This window comes from Macaca mulatta, chromosome 18 (genome assembly GCF_049350105.2).
Source record: "Macaca mulatta isolate MMU2019108-1 chromosome 18, T2T-MMU8v2.0, whole genome shotgun sequence".
Lineage (NCBI taxonomy): Eukaryota > Metazoa > Chordata > Mammalia > Primates > Cercopithecidae > Macaca > Macaca mulatta.
In genome coordinates this window covers 25,790,017-25,813,395 of record NC_133423.1, presented here as the reverse complement: position 1 = coordinate 25,813,395, position 23,379 = coordinate 25,790,017, and positions in this window count along the sequence as shown.

The window sequence follows — 23,379 nt, the reverse complement described above, 5'->3', positions numbered from 1 at the left end:
ATCAGGATTTCAGCGAAAGTTTCTTGGTGTAGGTATGACCCTTGGAAATCAGATGGAAGAAGCTATCCTGGAAAATGTATAAAATGTATGTCATGAATGCTGCACCACTGAGTGTCTAATTATCTAGAGAGATACCAATGAAATAAAGAAGGCTTCTGCTCTTGATAAACTAACCAAAAAGGAAATGACAAGCAAACTAATGTTTAAGAGCGTAAAGGGAAACACAAACATCATCAATGAGCAGTTATTACACCCTTCTTTCACCCATTACTGTGATAAATTCTTACAAGCATAAAGCATGGAGAGTGACTGTGAAGAGTTTAAAAGTCCAGTTGGCAAGACGTAACTTGTATATACACATGAAACAATTTAAAAGCAATGCAAGACACCATGTTCTCAAATGCCAAATTCTGTGGTTTCAACTAAAAATATAATAGGAACTCTTGGAAGGAAGATACCAATGTCAGATGAAGTTGCTGGCAATCGGGGCTTGTGACACATTAAAGCAAGTACAGAACTTGATTTTAGTGCAAGAGTTACCCACATGTGTGCTAAGGAAATTCACTAATGGAGAGTGTGTGATTAAATCCAGATTTTATTCATCAGAAGATCTTCTACAGAAGAATTTTAAACAAAATTTGAAGGAGAGATGGATATTATAGGAATCGCTAAATATACGTTAGAGATGAAGTAACCTCAGGGATCACCTTTTCAGTTTTATATTTTTATGACAAAAAAACCTCAGGCCCAGAAGAAGTCTATAGTTTGTAAGAGAGAAAGGGGAGATTGGGTCAATGGCAGGAAATCAGATGGGGAATACAGAGACCTGTTAAACTTTGGCAAAACATTCAGCATTTCTAAACCTTTTGGTATGTGGCATTTTGCCTACACAACAACACAACTTTGGCAAAACATTCAGCAACTCTCTATCTTTGGGCTGTCTTCCATAAGGATAAAGTGTCTAATATCCTTCCTTTGAATCTGGGCTCCCTTACTGACTTGCTTGATCAACTGAATGCAGTAGAAATGACATTGTTGAACTTCTGAAGCTGGGTCATTGAAAGACTCATCCTTGGAACCCTGAGCTTTCATGTAAAAAGTCCAACTGCTCAGAGGCCACCTTGCTGCGAGAAGCTCAGACTCCACTGAAGGGTCTTGGAGGATAAGAAGCATTACAGGAAGAAAGAGAAAAGCCAAGGGTCCCCAAGGCACCAGACACATGACTGAGGAAGCCATTTTGGAAGTGGCTTCTTTAGGCACTGCCACAACTGTTGTTATGTGGATTGGAGTTGAACCATCGATTCAAATCTATCCTGAATCCATGGCCTACATCTTTGAATAAAATAAAATGGTTCCTTTGAATGACTAAGCTTTGGGAAAGTTGACTATAAAGCAACAGATAATCAAAAGACTCGTTTCTAGTATTCCTTACAACTCTACATTTCTTTGCATTTATACATTTCCACAAGAAAAAAAATGTTTGTAAATGCTTGGTTAAATGTGTAAGCAAAGGGAGGGTAACAAGTTGGTTGGGCAGGGTAGTAGTTTGTAGCAGAAATAATGGGAAGTGTGTGGGAAATAAGGAGATGCCAAAACTTCTATAGCACTTTTGAAGGATATGGGACCTTATTTCTCATCAGCAAAAATACCCTTACTTCCCTTCCATCCATGTAATTGACTTCCTTTCTGGGTCTAATTTTCCTTTTTCAGAATAACTGAAAAATGACATTTGTTCTTCCTACCTCAAAGAGTAGTTGTGATAGCATAATATACCTATCATCAATGCTCAATAATTTCTAGCTTTCTGCTTTCCAGGCATATGGTGAGTTTGCACCACCTGTCCGTTTATGATGAGTAGGGTCATGTGACTAGTTGTAACCAAGGAGTTGTGAGCAGAACTAACAGGGGCCACATCCAAACCAGAGCATTGAATTGTCAGTTCTAGACCTCCCAGAGCTCTCTTTCCCTCTGGCACATTATCCAACAATCAAGATAGTGCTGGCTCCATCATCCTGGATTCCTGAGTAAATCTGATGATCGCAGAGCTCTGACAACTTATAATGGACATGTAACAGGAATGAAAAATGGACATTTGTTAATTTCCGTTATAAAGATTTTTGAGATTGCCTGTTACTGCAACATAATACAGGCTTTTCTGACTGATGCACCAAAGGAGATTGAAAATGCTCAGGGAAATAGCAAGCAATACAAAGTGTGAGATATTGTTGTTACAAAGGATAGGCTTTAGTAGGGAAGCAACCCAAGTGATCCATGTGGCTATCTGTTACAAGTTTTTGTAACTCCACCATATTTAACAAGTCATCCAGTTTTTCTGAGTCTAACTTCTCTGTGTAGATGATGATGATGATGATGATGATGATAAAGATGATAACGATGATGACAATAGCAAAAGTATCCACCATTTGTTGAATGCCTATTGTGTGACTAGAAATCATTGTATTTATGATTTCTAGTAGAGCATATCTGCAGAATGGGTATAACCATCCCTGTCTTTACAGATGTAGAAACTGAGGCTAAAGAGAGTCAATATGATGTTCTTTTTATTTCCTTCCAATTCTTAAAATCTCTAGCTACGAAAGGAAGTCTAATGCTGTGGTAAAGAAAAGTGAGGGTCTTCTCTGTTAAATTCATATAGAATGTGGCAAAAGTTCTGAACAATTATATGCTTGCTTTCACTGGAGTTTTAAAGGGAAGTTAAAACCAGCCAAGACAGCTCTGTGTCCAAGTCATCTGGTGCCCATGTGCATCGATGTGCGTGATTCCCTGTGTCCTCCGAGGATGGCACAAATATTAGTTGCTTAATATGAAAGAGGCAGGAGCTGGGAATAATAATTCTCAGTTCCAAGCTAACTTGACTTCACCTTCATGGGCCCCAGCCCAGTGCCACCCAGGGCCTCTTGGAGCTTTAAAATCATCAGCAGAGGCTTTGGCCTTACTCAGGAAATTTGGGGGATGGCATCAAGGCCACAACACCAACCTGATTAAGTACATATGGTAAACTTGAACAAGGAAGACATTCAAAATACCCCTGGCCCCACCCCAAATCTGGGTGGCCCCAAGCACCAAACCCAGCCTGGAACTTGCATTTGTATGCACAGGTCTTAAGTTAGGGTATGTCAAATTCATTTCAGAGTGTTTCAGGCTAGTCTAGGACATGAAGACATTTGAAAAAGTTCGGAGAGAGGACAAGAGAGGCTCATACTGATGGTTCCTGATGGAATGGCATGGATCTGAGTCAAACTTTGCTGACTTATTCTTTTGCCTTCTCCCTAAGACCCCAGCACAAGCATTCCTTCTTCCTTGATAATCAACTCCCTACCCCCGCATCTTCTGTCAAGTCTCACCCTAAGTTTCAAATGTCCTCCTCTCCTTCGTCCTTTCTCCTATGCCTCTGAAATCCCTTGTTCTACTCTAAGACATCTCAAGGAAATAAAGTCTCCCTCTCCATGTGTCTGGTCTGAGTTCAGAACTTCTGTATTTCCACTTCAGGTCTTCCTTCCCATAGTCATTCTCCAGAGGTATGTGTATTACATCCCGTAACTTACTTTGGCTTCCTGAACACAAACAGACATGTTGCTCATTTACTCATTTAATTAACATTAATTTATTGGCTACCTAATGTGCAAGGCACTGAGCTTGGCATTTGGCATAGCCATGAATTATGGAGACACCATCCTTGTCTTTAGGGAGCTTACATTATAGCAATGCCTTATTTTCCTCATCCTCTCCAAACCCTCCCACTCTCCATTCCCCAAGTAATCCTCCCTTTAGTTAGGTGTCAGCCTTTCCTGGGGGAAATCCTATAAACCTCCATCAGTTTCTTTCGGCTCATATCTTCTCTTTTAAAAAGGAACTACATCCATTGAATGTGTTATATACATAGTATAAAATACACAGGCAAAAAGTTCACAGGCAATGCAGAAGGGAAAGAGAGAATTTGACTCCAAGCAAGGAGTCCAAGCTTCTAATCAGTCAGAATCAGTATATCTCTCTCTTTCTCTCCCTCTCTCTCTCTCTCACCCCTGGCACTATTTTAAGTGCTAAGGATACAAGCAAGAAGATAAGGCACTTGTTCTCAAAGATCTTAAGTCCTCATAAGGGGTCTGTTTGATTGTGGCTTCACTTTTTTACATTCCTTTCACCTGTGCTCTTTGGTAGTGCTCTTCCACACTGACTCTGAGTTTGGTCTTGGGATTTGTCTTAGCTATTAGGCTGTGGCAGAGGTAGTAGTGACAGTAGGACAGTTCTGAGTCTAACCTTCAAAAGGCCTTACACGCTTCTGTGCCATCTCTCAGATTCTGTCACTGTCATTTTAAAAAGCCCATGGCAGCCTACTGGAGGATGACAGAAGACACAGGGGAGAGGCAAAGTACCCCAGAGGAGATCTAGAAAACCTGAAGCTGACAGATGAGTGAGCTCAGCCACAACCAGAAGAAATACTCTGATAAACCATAGACTTATGAATAAGAAGCAATATATTATAAGAAATGTATACTGTTGTAAGCCATTGAGCACTGGGGTAACTCGTTATACAGCAATAGCTAGCTGACACAAGGAGGAAATATACAAAACATGTAAACAAGTTAATAAATCATATATATTCCAGCATAAGATAAAAATGAAGGCAAATTTTTTAAAAATTGCATAAATGGCCAGGCATGGTGGCTCATGTGTATAATCCCAGCCAGCACTTTGGAAGGCTATAATGGGAGGATTGCTTGTGGCCAGGAGTTTAAGACCAGCCTGTGAAACACAGTGAGACCCCATCTCTACCAATAATAAAAATTTTAAAAATTATCTGGGTATGGTGGCACACACTTATAGTCCCAGCTACTTGGGAGGCTGAGGTGGGAGGATCACTTTAGCCTAGGAGTTCAAGGCTGCAGTGAGCTATGATTGTGCCACTGCACTCAAGCCTGGGCAACTGACTGAGACTGTACCTCAAAAATATATATATAGTATTTTATATATATAGTATATAGAGAGAGTATAACAGTAAAATATATATAGTATATTGTGTGTGTATATATATATGTGTGTATATGATGAAGTAATGGAGAATGATTGCCAGGGGCTATGAAGGAGTAATAACTTAATTAGGATGGTCAGAGAAAGCCTTACTGAGGAAATGGCATTTATGTTGAGATTTAACTGATAAGAAGGAGACAATCATGCCTCTGTTTGAAGGGAATTTATTCCAAACGGAAGGGACAATGAGATGGGTAGATATCCTAGTTGAGATGTTGAATAGGCATCTGACGCTCAGGCGAGAGAACCAGGCTGGAGACATAAATGTGGAGTGATAGGACAACCTGGGACCACATGGAAATAAATTGCTGATAGTGAGGAAAAAAGTCTGAAGACAATGCCCTGGAGGCATTCCAGCATTTGGAGGCTTGGAGGAAGAAGAGGAGCTGACAAAGTGATTGAGAGTAACAAGCCCATGAAATACAGAAGAAAACTTTAAGTGCAAGTTGCCAAAAAAAAAAAAAAAAAGCTTCAGGAAGGAAACAGTGGCCTTTCGTGTCAATTGCCATCGAGAATTCAGATAGTATGAGGATGGAGAGTTGGCTTTGCAAAATGTAAGTGACCTAAATAAGTGACAGCAATTGCTGGGGATTGTTAGAGACAAAAAGCCCTATTAAATTAGTCGATGAAAGAAAGAGAGGTAAGGAAGTAGGGCAGAAGTTCTGGGAGGATCGTAGAAGGATTTGGAAGATAGTCAAATAGTCAGATTTATGGGGTTGTTTAAAAAGGGGATCATCAGATACTTAATCATATGGTGATGAATAATAAAGTTGATTAAGGAGTCTGAAGATATGAGGTATATTGAGACTGTTGCTGGACAACTGAAAACTGAAAGAACAGGAAAGTGAAGCTTTAGAGTATCTAGCTTTGCCTGCACCTGGAGATGTGATATGGTTTGGCTGTATCCCACCCAAATCTCATTTTGAGTTGTAGCTTCCATAATCCCCACATGTCTTGGGAGGGACCAGGTGGGAAGTGATTGAATCAAGGGGGCAGGGTTTTCCCATGCTGTTCTTATGATGGTGAATAAGTCTCACAAGGTCTGATGGTTTTATAAAGGGCAGTTCCTCTGCATACACTCTCCTGCCTGCTGCCAAGTAAGATGTGCCTTTGCTCTTCCTTTGCCTTCCACCATAACTGTGAGGCATCCCCAGCCATGTGGAACTGTGAGTCCATTAAACCTCTTTTTCTTTAGAAATTGCCTAGTCTCAGGTATTTCTTCATAGCAGTATGAAAATGGATTAATATAAGATGTTATGGCAGCAGGTAGCTTGCTGAGATTAAAGGCCCTAATATAGCCCGTCACACCCCTGAGGGAAAGGGCTGACTCACAGGCATGAGTCGGTGCTGCAGATGAAGACTTTGAGGTGGTTGGCGGCATCACTGCTGAACTATCTCATTACCCAGCCATGTGGCTTTCAATAAATCCTTAAATTTTCTCCCTCTATAAAATGGGATGTTAATATTTTTTCTCCAATGGCTAGTATTCTTTAAGCTGCAAGGGAAAAAAAATCTCTAATTCGTTTAGGCAAGGAGAAAATTTATTGGCTCAAGTAAAGTTCAGGGGTTGCTCTGATTTATAAGGCGATCTCAAAAGATATGACAAGTCTCTCTCTCTTTCTTTGTCTCAACTTCTCTCTTTTTCTGATACAGAAAAATTATTATATACAGAAGAATTATATATTATTATATGTGTATACATATATAATCTTACACATTTAGTAACTTTATTCTTGAAATAATTTTCTCTATTGGGGTTCAGAGCAGCTGTAACATAAGTTATCCTTACAGTTAGTATTGTCAGAGGTAAAAGAGATTTTCTTTCCCTATGATGCCAATTCAACTTCTGGGGTTGGATATTATTGGTTGGTTTGGATCATGTCTAACCTTGATTTATACACAACGTTTAGGAGGATAGAATATACTGATTGGCTAGACCTAAGTCCTGTGTTCACGCTTTACTGTTTTTTGTTTGTTTGTTTGTTTGTTTGTTTTTTGTTTTTAATTGCAGGATTGTTTATAAGCATGGTCAGATTGACCCCAGGGTCTGGATTTCAAAATCAGTTGGCCTTGGAGTATTCTTTCTCTGTCCAGACTGAAGGCTGATTGGAAACCTGTGTTTCACACATTCAATAAATTATAGCAGAAAGAATTCTGTGTTATTTGCCAAATGTTTTCATGAGAGTTTTATCTAATTAACTCAATATCATAAAACTGTTAAGTAATTTATGTGTGTTTTAATTTTACAGCCTGAGTAACATATCTGTGGAAGGGAGAACATAACAGATCAATGGCTTGCAGATTCATGCAAAGAAGATGTGAGGAAAAAAATATTTGCTTAAAAGACTATGGATTAGCTCCTCTCTTAAGCTTTTCCTTCTATTCATCCTGCCCTAGACAGAAAAATTCTCAGTCCTGCTGTCAAATTCATAGATCATCTTTTAGAAGCCAGGAAGAGGACCAACCACTAAAGCTATTTGGAACATGTCTACCACAGTGCCCCAACCCCAAAAGGTCAACCCAGCTTACTGGCAATGACTGGCTGGTTGATGGAAAATAACAAGAACAGAGTCATTCTGACCTATTTCATCTGACTAAATTCTTTGGCCTTCTCTGAACTTCAGGCCTGGGCTAATTTACAGTGTGATGAGAAGAATCAGAAGACATACCTGGGAATGGGTGACAGTGGGTCCAAACAGGACAGAAGGGACCAGAACTGGAAATCCCAATGCTGAGTCTATGTGGGAGTGCTTCAGACAGAGGGTAGGAGAAAAGGAAGGAAGGGATACAATTACTGGAGCAATCACTGTATGCCGGGTACTGTGTGAGGTGCTAAGAATTGCCTGATTCCTGCCTTCAAGAAGCTGAGAAGGGATGGATGAGAATGATGTGGCAAGGAGACCAAAGGCAAATCAGAAAGCATGCTTAGATGTCCAAGGGAGCACTTAGAAGAGCACCTAATCAGATCAGAAGGCTATATGGAGGGAGAAATGTGCTTCAAGGGTGTGCTGAGATCAAAAGCAGTGGGGAGAGATGCCGGGCAGATGGCACAGCTTGAAGGGAAGCATGGTGCCATGAAACAGCTAAATGCACTCAGGCAACAGTCATTAATTAGAATGGCTTAAGAACTTTCTTCATTCATCCTCAGCGTTCCCAAACCTACTAAGAATCCCCTAAAACAGGGCCAATGCTTGTATAGTTTTAAAAGTTGTGATAGATAACTGTCATGCAAACTCCTCACGAAGAACATTTGCTTAAGTAAGCTGCAGTGTTGACTGGAGCAGGAAAGTGGTTGCAGATGTGGTCTGAGACGAGAGTCGAGAAATCTCGGCAATGACTTTGTGTGCTCCCCTAAATAATTTGAAGTTTATCCTAAAAGCAATGAAGAAGCATGAATGGATTTTAATTAAAACATCCTGGGATCAGATACACATTTCCCAAAGATTGCTCTGGCAGGCTGGGGAAGAATGGGTGTGATGGTGAGAATTGAAAAGGAACAAAGAAAAGGCATCACAGAGTTCTGGAAGGTTATTTCAGTGAGGCAGGCAGGAGGTTGTGAGGAGAGCCAGAAAGTGGCATCAATGGGACTTAGCCCTTCCTTGGATGTAAATGGAGAAAGAGAATCTGGAATGACTTCGATAAGGTTGCAATGGAGAAGAAACAATTTAGGTGGAAATATGACTTCCCCTTGTTGCTCGTGACAAGTTGCCATATACTTACTGGCTACTACCATCAACAAAACAAATGTTATTTATGTTCTTGAGGTCAGGAGTACAAAATGGATCATTTCAGTGGCAAAGAGAAGAACAGACGTCTGCAAAGGGCATTGACAAGAAATAGCCAAACTTAGGAAGAAACCCAAAAACTGAGGGAAGGAAGAGGGGTAACTATCAGGAGGAAAGGAAAAGGGAATGACATCAGTATCAAACATCAGATAGGCCAAGTGAAACCGTAGCAGAAATGCACCCATGGGCTAACAGCAACTCAGAAGCCACAGGCGACCTGAAGAGAATTAGGAGAGGAAACCAGATTGCACAAGGGTAACAGATAAAAGAGCCATGAGCAAGGAACCTAGAGACAGAAATAAACATAGCAGATTCCTCCATAAAATTTTCCATGAAATATTTTAAACATAAGAAAAGTATAGAAAAGAACTTAAGAAGTACCTACTTACCAGCTTTTTCAAAACTTAACATTTTGCTAGATTTGTTTCAGATGTTTTAAAGGCAACCGAACACTACAGATGCAGCTGAAACTTGCTACATGCCCTTGTTTTATCCCATTCTCCTTTCTCCTTACTCCTGTGCAGCCACCATCTTGAGAGTTTGATATTGACCGTTTTGTGCATGATTATGAAACTACATATGTGCATAAAAATATATAATATTGTTTTGAATATTTTCAAATTTTATAAGTGGTGTCCTAATGTGTATATCATTGGTCAATTTGTTATTAATTCAGCATCACATTTTTGAAATGTAATTATTGAGATATATGTCACTAGTGCTCTCATTTTAATTGTTATGTAGTATTCTAGTATCGCTATAATACAGTCAGGAGTTCAAGACCAGTTTGGCCAACATAGGTAGACCCTGTCTCTACAGAAACTCTTTAGGAATTAGCCAGTCATGGTGGCATGTGCCTGTAGTCCCAGCTACTCTGGAAACTGAGGCAGGAGGCTTGCTTGAGCCTTGGAGTTCGAGGCCGCAGAGAGCAGTGTTCGTGCCATTGTACTCCAGACTAGGTGACAGAAGGAGACTCTGTTCAAAAAAAATGAAAATTTTTTTAATCCAAACAGTTTCTGTAGGTTGATCTTGTAACATAGAAACTTGCAGAACTCTCTCAACAGTTGAACTCTCTTAACAGTTGAATGGCATATAAAATCTATCAGATTTTATATGTAGAACATTGTATCATCTGGAACAAAATAAAATCTTTGTTCTATTCAAATCTTCACTACCAAATGCTATGCTTATTTCTTTGGTTTGTTTTGTTTCTTTCTTTGCATTGTCTAAGACCTTTGTCACATTATTAAGCTGAAGAAGTGACAATGCTTATGCCTGCCCTGCCCTTGACATTTATGGGTGTGCCTCTGAAGTTTCACCATAAGGGCCACTTATCCAGTTATTGTTTTGATAGATACAACTTATTCTGGAAGTACTGAGAATTTCTCTCAAATCAAGCAATATATGCTAAATACATTTTAATTTTTTTTGCATCTGAGATTATAATTGTCCCTTCAGTCTCCAAATTATGTGCATTACATTAATACTTTTTTTTTTTCTTTGAGACGAAGTCTCGCTCTGTTGCCCAGGCTGGAGTGCAGTGGCGCGATCTTGGCTCACTGCAACCTCCGCTTCCCAGGTTCACACCATTCTCCTGCCTCAGCCTCCCGAGTAGCTGGGACTACAGGCGCACACCACCACACCCAGATAATTTTTTGTATTTTTAGTAGAGATGGGGTTTCACTGTGTTAGCCAGGATTGTCTCGATTTCCTGACCTCGTGATCTGCCGGCCTCAGCCTCCCAAAGTGCTGAGATTACAGGCGTGAGCCACTGTGCCTGGCCTACATTTTTTAACATATACAAACATCCTTGCATTTCAGAGATAACTCTACTTGGTTGTGATGTATTTTTTAAAATGCTTTCAAATTTATTTTGTATCACTCTTTTTAAGATATTGTTACCCCCGCGTCCCCACAAAAAACCGGGATTCATTTGCCTGCCAAGTAACAAACAATGCTCCGTGAGAATGCAGGTTTTGATCAAGAGGCATTTTATGGCAGTATTCTCTAAAGCAAGTGTCCCCTCCAGGGAGAGTGACAGGAGGGTTTTATGGGATGATGGAGAGGGGAGAGTGTGTATCTTCACATGTAGAGGGGGAATCCCAGTGGTGCAGAAGCAGTGAGTCTTAATAGCAGCCCAAAGGTGGCATGTTATGGTAATGAGAATACAGCTCCTCCCAGGGTGGAGATTTCAGCATGGTAATTAGGAAAAGTTCCCTGGGGTTCATCTGTAAGTTGCTGGCATCTGTCAGGAGCTGGTTCCATCACACTAGGTGGCTGCATTCCACACAGGGTTTAGGAAAAACCAGGTGCACAGCAGGAGGCTGTAAAACAGGCTGATTGCTTGAGTTGATTAAATTCCTATAGTCCCTGCAAACCCTCCCTGTCTGCTTACAATAGTTTATTCTAATGTTTTAATGAGTGTCCTATAATGGTCTTTTCCATTTTGGTGATAAGGTCATATTAGCCTCATAAAATGAATAGGGTTGTTGTGTCCTCCTTTTCTCCAATTGAGTAGTTGCCTCTTAAACTATGTATAATCTGCAGTTTAATTTCTTTTGTTGAGGTGTTCTTTAACAATTTCTTTTTCTATGTTTTTCACTTCCAGTATCTCATGCTCTTTTTATATCCACCTATTTTTGTTTCATTTTCACTTGTTTTAGTTTCATAATTTCTATTTTTGTTTTAATAGATGTTATGCTTTTGTATTGTGTGTGTGTGTGTGAGAGAGAGAGAGAGAGAGAGAGAGAGAGAGAAAGAAAGAGAGAGAGACAGGGTCTTTCTCCAGTGGCCCAGGCTGGAGTGCAGTGGCACGATCGCAGTTCACTGCAGCCTCAACTTCCCAGGCTTAGGTGATTTGCCTCCCTTATAGCTGGGTCCACAGGCGCACGCCCCCATGCCCAGCTAATTTTTGTATTTTTTTGTAGAGATGGGGTTTCTCCATGTTGCCCAGACTGGTCTCGAACTCTTAGGCTCCAACCATCTGCCCGTCTTGGCCTCCAAAGTGCTGGGATTATAGGCATGAGCCACCATGTCTGGCCTGTATCTTTTTATTTTAATTTCATCTGACATGAATTCTGGATCAACTTGATTTTAGTTCTTTATTCTTTTATAGTTTTGGTCTGCAGAATCATTCTGAGTGAGAGGCGTGTTTATGATTCTCTCTTATGTTGCCTCTTTGTCTTTCTATGTTGCTACCACCTAGACCCCAGGTTCAGAGTCAGACTTAGACACTGTAATGACATTTCATGAGGTGTCTCCTACATTGCTTCAAGCAGCAAGACTGACACTGCCCTGCATCAAGCCCCTTGCACCTCCACTATCCCTCTCAGAAGTCAAACTCCCTGCTGTTGCTACCTGCTTCTAGAACCCAGAACAGAGCAGAACTGTGGCTTCGGTTCAGCCCTGCTCTCACCGCTTAATGTTTCTGTTCTTTCTGATCCATGGATAATTTTATTCTGTTCTGAACCCTAGTAATAGTTTTAACTTTACATTTAATATTTTATTTATCATTATGTTTTGAGCTGAGAGACTACATCAAATTATGAACTTCCTGCGTTGCTTTGAGTGGAAGTCAACAATCACTTTTCAAGAATCACAAAGGGAAGAGAATTGAGATGCCAGTAAATAGAAAGGGATGAGAGGGTGGGCTTTTGTATGTTTTTTTGTTTGTTTGTTTGCTTGTTTTTTGGTTTTTGGTTTTTTTAGTGGGGCAAACTTTGGTAGCACACATATTAAAATGGTAGAGAATTGAACACGCTGTAAACTGAGCAGCTTCTTAGACTTTAATGCGTATGAATCACCTGAAAGTTCTTGGTAAAATGTAGACTCTGATTTAGAAGGTCAGAGATAGGGCTTGAGATTAGATTTTTTTTTTCTTTTTTCTTTCTTTTTGTTTTTTAAGAGTTGGAGTCTAGTTCTGTTGCCCAGACTGGAGCCCAGTGATGCAATCACAGCTCACTGGCCTCAAGCGACTCTCCCCGCTCAGCCTCCCAAGTCACTGGGATTGCAGGCATGAGCCAGCCATCACATCTGGCAGATTAGACACTTCCTTTATTATTTATTTATTTATTTATTTATTTATTTATTTATTTATTGAGACAGAGTCTCGCTTGTCGCCCAGGTTACTGTGCAGTGGCGCGATCTCGGCTCACTGCAACCTCCGCCTCCTGGGTTCAAGTGATTCTCCTCCCTCAGCCTCTCAAGTAGCTGGGACCACAGGGGCCCGCCACCATGTCAGGCTAATTTTCGTATTTTTAGGAGAGATGGGGTTTCACCATGTTGGCCAGGCTGGTCTCAAGCTCCTGACCTCAAATGATCCACCCACCTTAGCCTCCCAAAGTGCTGGGATTACGGGTGTGAGCCACCGCACCAGGCCAGATTAAACATTTTCAGCAAGCTCTCAAGTGACACTGATGACACTGCTCCCTGCACCTCACTTTGGATAACAAAGGCTTAGAGCAAAGATCAAGTAGAGAGAGAAAGGCTGGAGATACAGGGAAGCTAGCGAAAGGTTAATAAAGCAGAATCACCGATGAGACAAACAGGTGAAGCTGAATATGAAGCATCTGCAGCCAGCCAGAGGATCAGAGTGTGCCGCTTTAGGAGGGCTGAACACAGCACCTGTGTGCCACTCTTGCTTGGTGCTGCCTCTTGGCTGTTGACTCCCAGGATCGCGATGTTACCTAAAGCCTGAAGGAGATTAAAGTGACTGAGGGAGATTTTTGCAGAGACAGTGGAGCTGTATCTCCACAAATGCATCCGAATCCTGGTGTTTCAAGCTGGCTGTTTGTTTCAAGAGGTCTTACTGATCTTGACCTGGTGAGAACTGTGGAAGGAGGAGCAGTGCTTGCTAAGGTCCTAAAACCTCCCCTTCCAAGTGATCAGTAGTTCAGCGGGAAAAAGGACAACATGAGTTACACTATTTAGGGGAGTTCAGATGTGGCCTTTGAAAAAATGAAAGCGATTTTTATCATTTTTTTTTTTTTAAAGCAGCTGGGAGAGGCCGGAATTTATAATAAGGGATCAGGATATTTTAGGCAATTTGTATTCATGATTGTAAATGTTTTGAGATTCAATAAATTACACTGTTTTCTTCCCATGACAAGATTGAAACCAACAGAGAAGTAGAAGTAAGACAGATAGAGATAAAACTTTCCCTTTTATCAATATTAAAAGCTAGGATGGAGAAATGAAATTTTATGCTCACGCAAAAACCTGCAAAGGAACAATCACAGCAGCTTCATTTGAAATAGTAAAAACTTGGAAATAACTCATATATCCCTCAATAGGTAAATGTTTAAACAAACTGTAGCCCATACACATCATAGCATACTACTCAGCAAGGAAAAGGAGCGAACTATTGACACACGCAGAAACTTGGATGGACCTTGAAGAAATTGTTCTAAGAAGAAAAAAAAAAGAGCTAATCTCAAAAGATTGCATGCTGTATGATTCCATTAAATAACATTCTTGAGATGACAATATTATAGAGGTAGAAAACAAATTAGTAGTTGCCAGGGGATGGTGGGTATTGCTAAAGGAGATAGAAAGAGGGCCTCTTGTGGTGATGAAGCAGTTCTGGATATGGATTTTGGTGACATTTACACATTCTATGTGATCAAATTGCATAGAATTATACATGCACACACAGGAGTGCATGGAATACGGTAAAATCCAAGCTCTGTGGACACTGTACCAATGTCAGTTTCTTGGTTTTGCTATGGAACAATAGTTGTTCAAGATGTTACCACTGGGGAGGCTGGTAAAGGGCACACAGGGCTTCCCTGTACATATATATATATATATGGATATAAATATGTATATGTATTTAATATAAATATTTAATTTCATATAAGTCTACAATTTTTTCAAAATAAGTTAAGCTTAAACTTTACATTAAAAATTGCACATGCAATCAAAAGGAAAACAACAAAGTAGGAAAATATTTGTAATAAATACAGTAAAAAATCTTTTAATATAAAAAGAGCTCCTACAAATCATTTAGAATACCCCAATCCCTCTACCCACCTACCGTGGAAATATGAGTCAAATATGTAACTAGGGAATTCACAAAACAAAATAATAACAATAAATTACCTAGAGACCTTCAAAAATCTTTAATTTTACAAATAACTTAAAGAACCATCAAGGAAAAGATCAACATATCACTTGTAACCTACAAAATAAGATATCATTTTTTAATGTTTATTTAAAAACCACAAATTCTTTGTTTCCAATTTTATTAATATTTAGTTATAGTGTTAGCATCAAAATGTGGGTATGCTCATAATAGCGATGTAAACTGGTACAAACTTTCAAGAAAGCATCTCGCAAAATACTCAAAAGATGCTTCAAATTTTCTTTTTTTTTTAAAAAAAAAAGAGGCTGAGTGTGGTGGCTCACACCTGTAATCCCAGCACTTTGGGAGGCCGAGGCGGGCAGATCACAAGGTCAGGAGTTGAGACCATCCTGGCTAACACTCTCCACTAAAAATACAAAATATTAGCCATCTGTGGTGGGCGCCTGTCGTCCCAGCTACTTGGGAGGCTGAGGCAGGAGAATGGCGCCAACCCAGGAAGCGGAGCTTGCAGTGAGCCAAGATTGCGCCACTGCACTCCAGCCTGGGCGACAGGGTGAGACTCCGTCTCAATAAAATAAAATAAAATAAAGAATAAAGTAGCTAGGATGGATGGTATTGCTTAGAGCAATGGTTCTCAAAGTATGGGGTCCCTGGATCAGCAACTCAGCATCATCTGAATACTTGTTAAAATCCATACTCTTGGTCCATATTCCATAGCAACTGAATCGGGCTGTCTGGGATTGGGTTTCGTAATCTATCATTTAACAAATCCTCCAGGTGATTCCATGTATGCTCAAATTGGTGAGTCACTGGCATAAAGTAAGAAGTACAACAATAGGACTGAATGCTCTAGAGTAAGTCCTTCAGTGTAGATAAAGGAGGACGAGAGATAAGTGTTGTCTCCAACAGTGACCTCTGAGAAGTTTCTTAATGCAGAACAAATCCCCAGTTATGGATCTATCATTGCACCAGTGCACCAGTGCAACATAAATGTAGTGTTACGGGGAAAACCAGCTCATCCTTTCACTTTTTTTTTTTTTTTTTTTTCTTTTAGACAGAGTCTCCCTCTGTCATCCAGGCTGGAGTGCAATGGCGTGTCTTAGCTCACTGCAGCCTCTGCCTCCCGGGTTCCAGCAATTCTCCTGCCTCAGACTCCTGGGTAGCTGGGATTCCAGGCATGCGCCACCTCGCCCAGCTAATTATTTTGTACTTTTAGTAGAGATGGGGTTTCATCATGTTGGCCAGGCTGGTCTCAAACTCCTGACCTCAGGTGATCTGCCAGCCTTGATCCCCCAAAGTGCTGGGATTACAGGCATGAGCCACTGCACCCGGCCCCAGCTCACTCTTTAATCCCATCTTGAACTTTTGGAGAAGCCTCTTCTAATTACCCCAGGGAACTGTTTATGTCCTTTCTCTTTAAGTTAAAATCTTTGTTTCCGTCTCTATTATCAATTGCCTCGTATTTGTTTATTTACATATCTGTTTCTTCATTAGACAATAAATGCCTACCTTTATTTTTGAATCCTATTTACAGCTGTGCTTGAAAAAAGAGCAGATAAATATTTGTTGAATTAATGAATACATGTGAAAAGTAGCAATTACTTCTGACTGCAAAAAATAAGGGAAGGCTTCCGAGAGCATTAGACTTTGAGATGATCTTAATAATTTTTGTTATTACAAAACTTACAAATCCCAGCATTTTGACCATCCAAGATAAGAGCATCACATTAGCCCAGGAGTTTGAGACCTACCTGGGCACATAATGAGACCCCATCTCTACAAAAAAAATGTTAAAAATAAAAATTATCTGGGCATGATAGTGCACAGATCTGTAGTACTAGCTGCTCAGGAGGCTAAGGTGGGATGATTGATCACTTAAGTCTAGGAGTTCAAGACCACAGGATCGTGATACTGCACTCCAGCCTGGGCAACAAGCGAGACCCTGTCTCAACAACAACAAAAAAATATACAGTCTTTTGGGGAAAATAATAATTGTAGATGTGAAACAATAAACATAAAAACTGATGTATGTGTTTAGGGGAGCTTAATTTGAAATGCATCAAAACTGTGATAGATGAGAGATATGTAGAGGAATGGATGAATATATGATAAAAACAAGTATGGTAAAATTAGTAACGTTAATGGTACAGTCTAGGTTGCAGGTCATGACATGCTTGTTTTATAAATAAAGTTTTATTAGAACACACCTATATGCCCACTCATTTACATACGGTCTATGGTGCATTTGCACTACACTGCTGCGTAGCTGCAACAGAGACCGTATGTCGAGCAAAGCCTAAAAGATTTACTATTCAACCCTTTACAGAAAAAGTTTCCTCATATCTGTCCTAAGCAATGGGTATAAGCTGTATAATTCTTTTCACCTTTCTGTATGTCTGAAAATTTTAATGATAAAATGTTAGGGGGAACATTTTTAGAACAATTTAAGGCAGAACATTATTGAAAAGCAAATTGAACATAAGTAAATGCCAAAGGGCATTTGGACAAGATTAGTAGATACTGAAGTTAATATTAATCATCTTATGAAAGAGGTGACATGGGAAGGATTGAGTGTTAGTAGAATTAGAGAGAAGTGGGAGGTTTTCCAAGAGCAATGAATAATATAAGTATCACAGGATACACTGGGTGGATACTTGCTAGTGTTGACTCCACCCAACCCTGCCCCCCATTCATCCCACCCATGCTCTCATCTAGACGGCACCATGCAACACAAACACACCCCATCAGTGTGTCAGTAGATTTCCAGCCATCTACATAGGAGATGTGGTTTTTGTGAGAGGTGAGAAAACTAAGAAGGGGAGAAAAGTAGTTTGGGCCATGGTATTGTCTATACCCCTTATTTCCTTGGGCTGGTTTTGAGCCCCCCAGGAAGACAGAGTTTCAGAAGCATATGTTGCTTTACTGGGTCTGGTGACAGAGTGTTGTACAATTTAGGGAGGAAGCCTGCCTGTATCATCCATTCTGGGAAAATGAGCATTTGAAGCTTTTTGGAGCATCTTAATCCAGCACATAGAATCAATATTGAGGTTCTCAGGAAGAAAGTGGCTGTAGTGAAGATTTTCCAAGTGTGTGGTGGGCAGAAGTGATAGACAAATCAGTACTCATGAGAACCAAAACTATCTGTCATGGACAGCCTAGACACAGAAGAGAAACCATCTCTTACTGTATACAATAATGTGATTTTCTCTCTGTCTTCATTAGTGTGGCTTTATTTTTCCAGGGGTCTCCTGCCTGGGCAAATAGTTTGATTGTTCATTAAGAACTTCCTAAAGGGGTCCTGAAAGACCCTTCAACTCTTCAATGAAAAGTATCATCAGACCACTTACATCCTAAGATTCTTTGAATCCTATGCCTCAAACTCTTCAGCCTGCTGTTCCCATCAGATCCTAGTTGGTTGTATCTTGATCTTTCTCCACTGCTAATTAAGAGCAATGTGAAAGACCCACCTGAAACCAAACTTCCAATTCCCAGGAAAATTCCAACCTTCCCTTTTGCCTTTTAAGATGCTACCAAAGCTTTATAAGGCGGAGTTCTCCCTTTCCATGGTAAGCAATCATCTCAGCTTTGTCTTAACAGCAGGTTATGTTAGTATATTTAGGAAACCAGCTTTCAACTCCAGAGAGAGAATATGAGCAATACAGAGTAGATACCATTGCTGTAGCTAATGAGTTTATGGGTACTCACAACTTGGTAATTCCCAGGAATGATGGGAGTCAATTTGGGGATGGGAGTAAGACCCCTACTCACAGTGTATGCAGCTATGAAGTTCAGAACTCTCAGTGTAATTTGTGGTCCTCTTACATGAGGATCTTCATTGCCATTAGTATAAATTTCCAACTCTTTAGCATGTTTTATTACTCCTACAAAATGTGGCCCTGCTCTCTTCTCAGCTATAATGCTTACATGGCCTTCTCCCAGTTTTAACACGTAAAGTCTCATGTCCCAGAAAATCCCTAGATCCAGGCAAACTAGGACAGTTGGTCACCTTATTTCTTGTAATCTTGCCGTGATTATACACCAAAAGGGAGCTCTAGATTCTGACAGCTCATGTTTGGGATCCTCCACCCGCCACAGGGTGACTTTGGGTATGTCACTGTACTCATCCTTCCAGTGCCTTAGTTTACTAATTTGTAAAGTGACACTAGGAAAAGCAACTGTTTCGTGTGGTTGTTGTGAGAATGAAATGAGATACTACAGGTGAAGAGCTTTGAATGCTTGGCACATAGCAAATACTTGATAAATATTAGTTCAAAGAATACTTGGCTAATAATACTTAGAACAATTGTGTCTTGTTCATAACTTTGTTTTCTGGCCTAGCACCAGGCCAGGCACAGAATAAACTTTAAATTATACCTTTAAATAAATGAATAGGCTGGGTGCGGTAGCTTACGCCTATAATCCCAGCACTTTTGGAGGCCAAGGCAGGCGGCTCATTTAAGGTCAGGAGTTTGAGACCAGCCTGGCCAGCATGGTGAAACTCCACCTCTACTTAAAATACAAAAACTAGCCAGGCGTGGTGGCGGGTGCCTGTAATCTCAGCTACTCGGGAGGCTAAGTCAGGAGAATCACTTGAACCCAGGAAGCGGAGGTTGCAGTGAGCCTACATCGCACCACTGCACTCCAGCCTGGGTGACAGAGCAAGACTCCATCTAACTAAATAAATAAATAAATGGCAAAATAAAATAAATGAATAATGATTATTATCTTTTTTATTTTAGTTCCTCAAACATGCACTCTGTCACCTGAGAGCCTGCGCATTCTGCAGTGTAGTCTCCTCGGTCTGGAGCACCCTCCCCCATTCAATGCCCGACCTTCTTTCCCTGCACTTGACTTTTGGCCTATCTGCCTGGCTAATGCTTGCTAAAGTTACAGGTTTCAAATTGAGCATCACTTCTTCTAGGAAGCTTTCCTTGAGAACCACCTATGCCCAGACTGAGGGAGGTGATGCTACGGCCACCTGCCCCCTTCATTTCTCATGGCAGCATAAACCACCCTTTATGGAGTGTTTAATATTAGGTCACCCCATAGATATCAAACTGCAAGAGGGCAGCAACCAAATGGGTCCTTTCACAATTTCTTTCCCAGTGCCTTGCACATTTTGGCACTCAAATACATATACTTCACAAAAAGGAAAGAAGGAAATGCATTCAGTGAATTATATTTAATTACATTCTCCCAGCTTTGTTGGACATTTTAACAAGTTACTACACTACTTGCCTCTCACTGCAAAACGTGGCTAGCTCTCATCTCAGGGAATTCATTTTCCAGTTCTCGGACAAAACATGGGAAGCAGGAGAGCAGAGACTTGCAACAATTTCTCTATTTTATTCAAAGTAGGTTTATTTTAAAAGGCATCTAATTTGTAGAATGATTTTTCACTTTTGGAATTTGGTTCTAAACCTTTCTAGTCTAGCATTATACATATCGATTTTTCCTGGCGACATCACACTGAAATCTGATTAGCACCAGATTACAGTATGGCCCAGCTTTTTTAAGAGCCTTGCAAACCCAATCCTAGGCAATGGTTCAACTGATCTAAGTGGGCCTCTTCAAGGAAGCCAGTGAGCAGGAACGCTGGAGTGGCAAGCAGAGGAGTTAACTTGTGATAATACTTGCCCAAGCCTTGAAAGTTGAGCATCTGCTTCTTGGCCTCAAAAGTGAAACAATCCAATAATTACAGTCCTTGGTGCTTTTTTTTTTTTTTTTCTACCTCAGGAAACATTTTGCAACTAACTAGCAATTTCCAAAAATATGGCTCAAGCAACACATCTCCTTATCTCCTCGTGTAGGAGAGGGTGTGAGCTGTGACGAGACAGGGGCTCGTTATCTTAGGGGGCTCTGGCAAGGTGCTCTGGAGGACAGCTTTGAATTGGGTAAGCATGTGATATCTAGGTCTGGGGCTTTGAAACTGTCTTGCAGGATAGATAGCCAAGGCCCCATTTCTAAGTCTTCTAGTTAGTACAAATTGCAATGGCAAGCCGGGTGGGCAGGGAGAGGGATGAGTGGGGAAGGAAGGCTAGTAAATAGCTTGGCATTTTCATACCCCTCTCTGGGGGCTGAGAGTTTGCTTTCAGTTTTTCAGAGATCCCAGGTTTTTGGAACCTGTTCAGGAAGGAAGACAAGAATTCCAGGTGATCAGCCCACTCGTCACTATAAGTAGCAGGTGGCCAGGTGTAGGGACTATAAATGCTGCCATCAGTCATGGCACCCAGTGATTGCACGATGGTGGGACACTACCAACAAGGCAGGCATCCTCTCTACTTAAACCGAAGAGAAATAAACATTGCAATTGAATTGGATTAACTTCTGCCGTGGTGTCAGCCCCGGAATAACTTACAAGTACCCACATTCAAAGCCACATGAAATATGGATCCTTCTATAGTGACAGCCGACCTGCCTTCTGTTTTGATTTCAAGACCTTGTATCCATAGCAGTAATTCTCACATTTCAGTGAGCATGAAAGTCACCCATGAGCTTATGAAAACCTAGATTTCCAGATTCAGCTTTGCAGTTGCCTCTTTCAGGCAGTCTTCCCTGATTTCTGAGGCCTCTCTTTTGGGCTCTCATAATACCCCAGGAAAATCAGAAACAAGGAAACTTGTCTATCTTCTCACTTTTATCTTTAGAGCACTGCCTCTGGCTAATATTAGCCAGCAGACACATGTGTCCCAAGATTTGTTAGACTTACTCCACAAATTTACTAAGGTACATAAAAACTTTCCAGGGGGCATGCATGCAGGGATAGTTAAGGGAGGTGATTTCCAAATCCTTAACTTTCCTGGGTGCCCTAAGCTGGCTCTCATTTCCCAGGTCCATTTCTCCCAAGTCACAAAGGAAAATGGAATGAACCATTTGCCCATGCCAAATCTCACTGTGGTATGTAACCCCAGAGTGTAAAAACCTGCAGGGCATGAAACAAAGAGGGGACAAGTGGAGAACGCAGGCTCCCCAGAGGGAGTGTTTTATGAGGGCAAACAAGGGGAGTGTCGGAAATAAATATTGAAGGCTCATAGCAAGACTTTGTGCCTTGTCTTTCTTTTGAGAATTAAAATTCACGAGAAAGACGGTTGTTTGGGGAACACTTATGTGAACAGATAGATGAAGTCAAATTTTTTCTGAAAATGGATTTGATTTGGCTGATGAGATTCTGCAATAAATGTGGGCTTTATTAGCTTACATGGTGGATATTCTCTGTCATTTTTTTGAGCTATATCTGAAGCCTTGGTGAAAAGATACTTGAAGCACTTTAAAAATAAGAGCATTTTTTAATCAACAAGATTGTATTGGCTTAGGTGTATTGAAATTAACAGTATTTCCATTTTCTCAACTTGTTCTGAAAGATGCCTAAGTGGCAGAATATCAGGTGTAATTACTAAGAGTTGTTCGATCAGACTTGGTAAAGCCTTTTTGGTATATTTCCCAGAAACTAGAAAAATAAATGATTCTAATGACTGGGTAAGGAACGCTTTTACAAGTCAGGTGGTTTACAATTCTATGCTTTCATCACCACTGAAGAAGATTTAATCGAATTGTCAGCTGAGAGATCATTAGATGTAATTTTTGATGATAGATCCCTACACAACTTCAAAGGAATTTAGAGAATTGAGGGATGCTACTGTAGCAAAACTCTTCCCATTCCCACCTACCTATTTATGTGAGCAAGGTTTCTCAGTGCATATGATATAAAAAGAAGAGTAGGAATTGGTTATGAATACTCAATTATTAAAGCAATAGGCAATAGCCATCCATGGACATGAGAAAATTGGGAAAAAAGAGAAACTTCTGCATATTTTGTTAGACATGTTTTCCCCATGGATTTGGTTTTTACCATTTACATATTAAAATTATTAATATTTATACTGTATATATAATATTTTGTTCAGTTGTATACGAGTAACAATTCTAATAATAGCTCAATCCAGTATAATTTCATTAAGCTCTTAGGGCCTATTTGTGACATGAAATAAAAATAAACTTCAATTTTCTACACATTTTTGATATGCATGTGTTTGATGAGTAAAGACGTTTAAATATGAAAATATTTTAGGTTAGAGAAAAATATCTATCAGAATTTGAGTGGAAATATGAATTTAAGGAGAAAAGACATGACGTAGAACTACTTTTGGTTCAATAAGAGTTTGTTGACTATGTTTTAAAGGAATAGTGGTGGATATTAAAATGCTGTCATGTTTAAATTCCATTTGATATGTTTAAAAGAATGAATAAATTGCTTTACTTGAAAATACCTGTATTTCTAATAAGTCGGAAATGTCAATGTCTTGAACTATTTTAAATTTATAATGCGAAATTATAGATGTCACCTTAAAAATGTGCAAGAAAACCGTCTCAGTTATTATTTCCTGCATAACAAACCTTCCCAAATCTTTGTGGCTTAAAGCAACAATCATTTTGTTTGTTCCTTACTCTGTGGATCAGGACTCT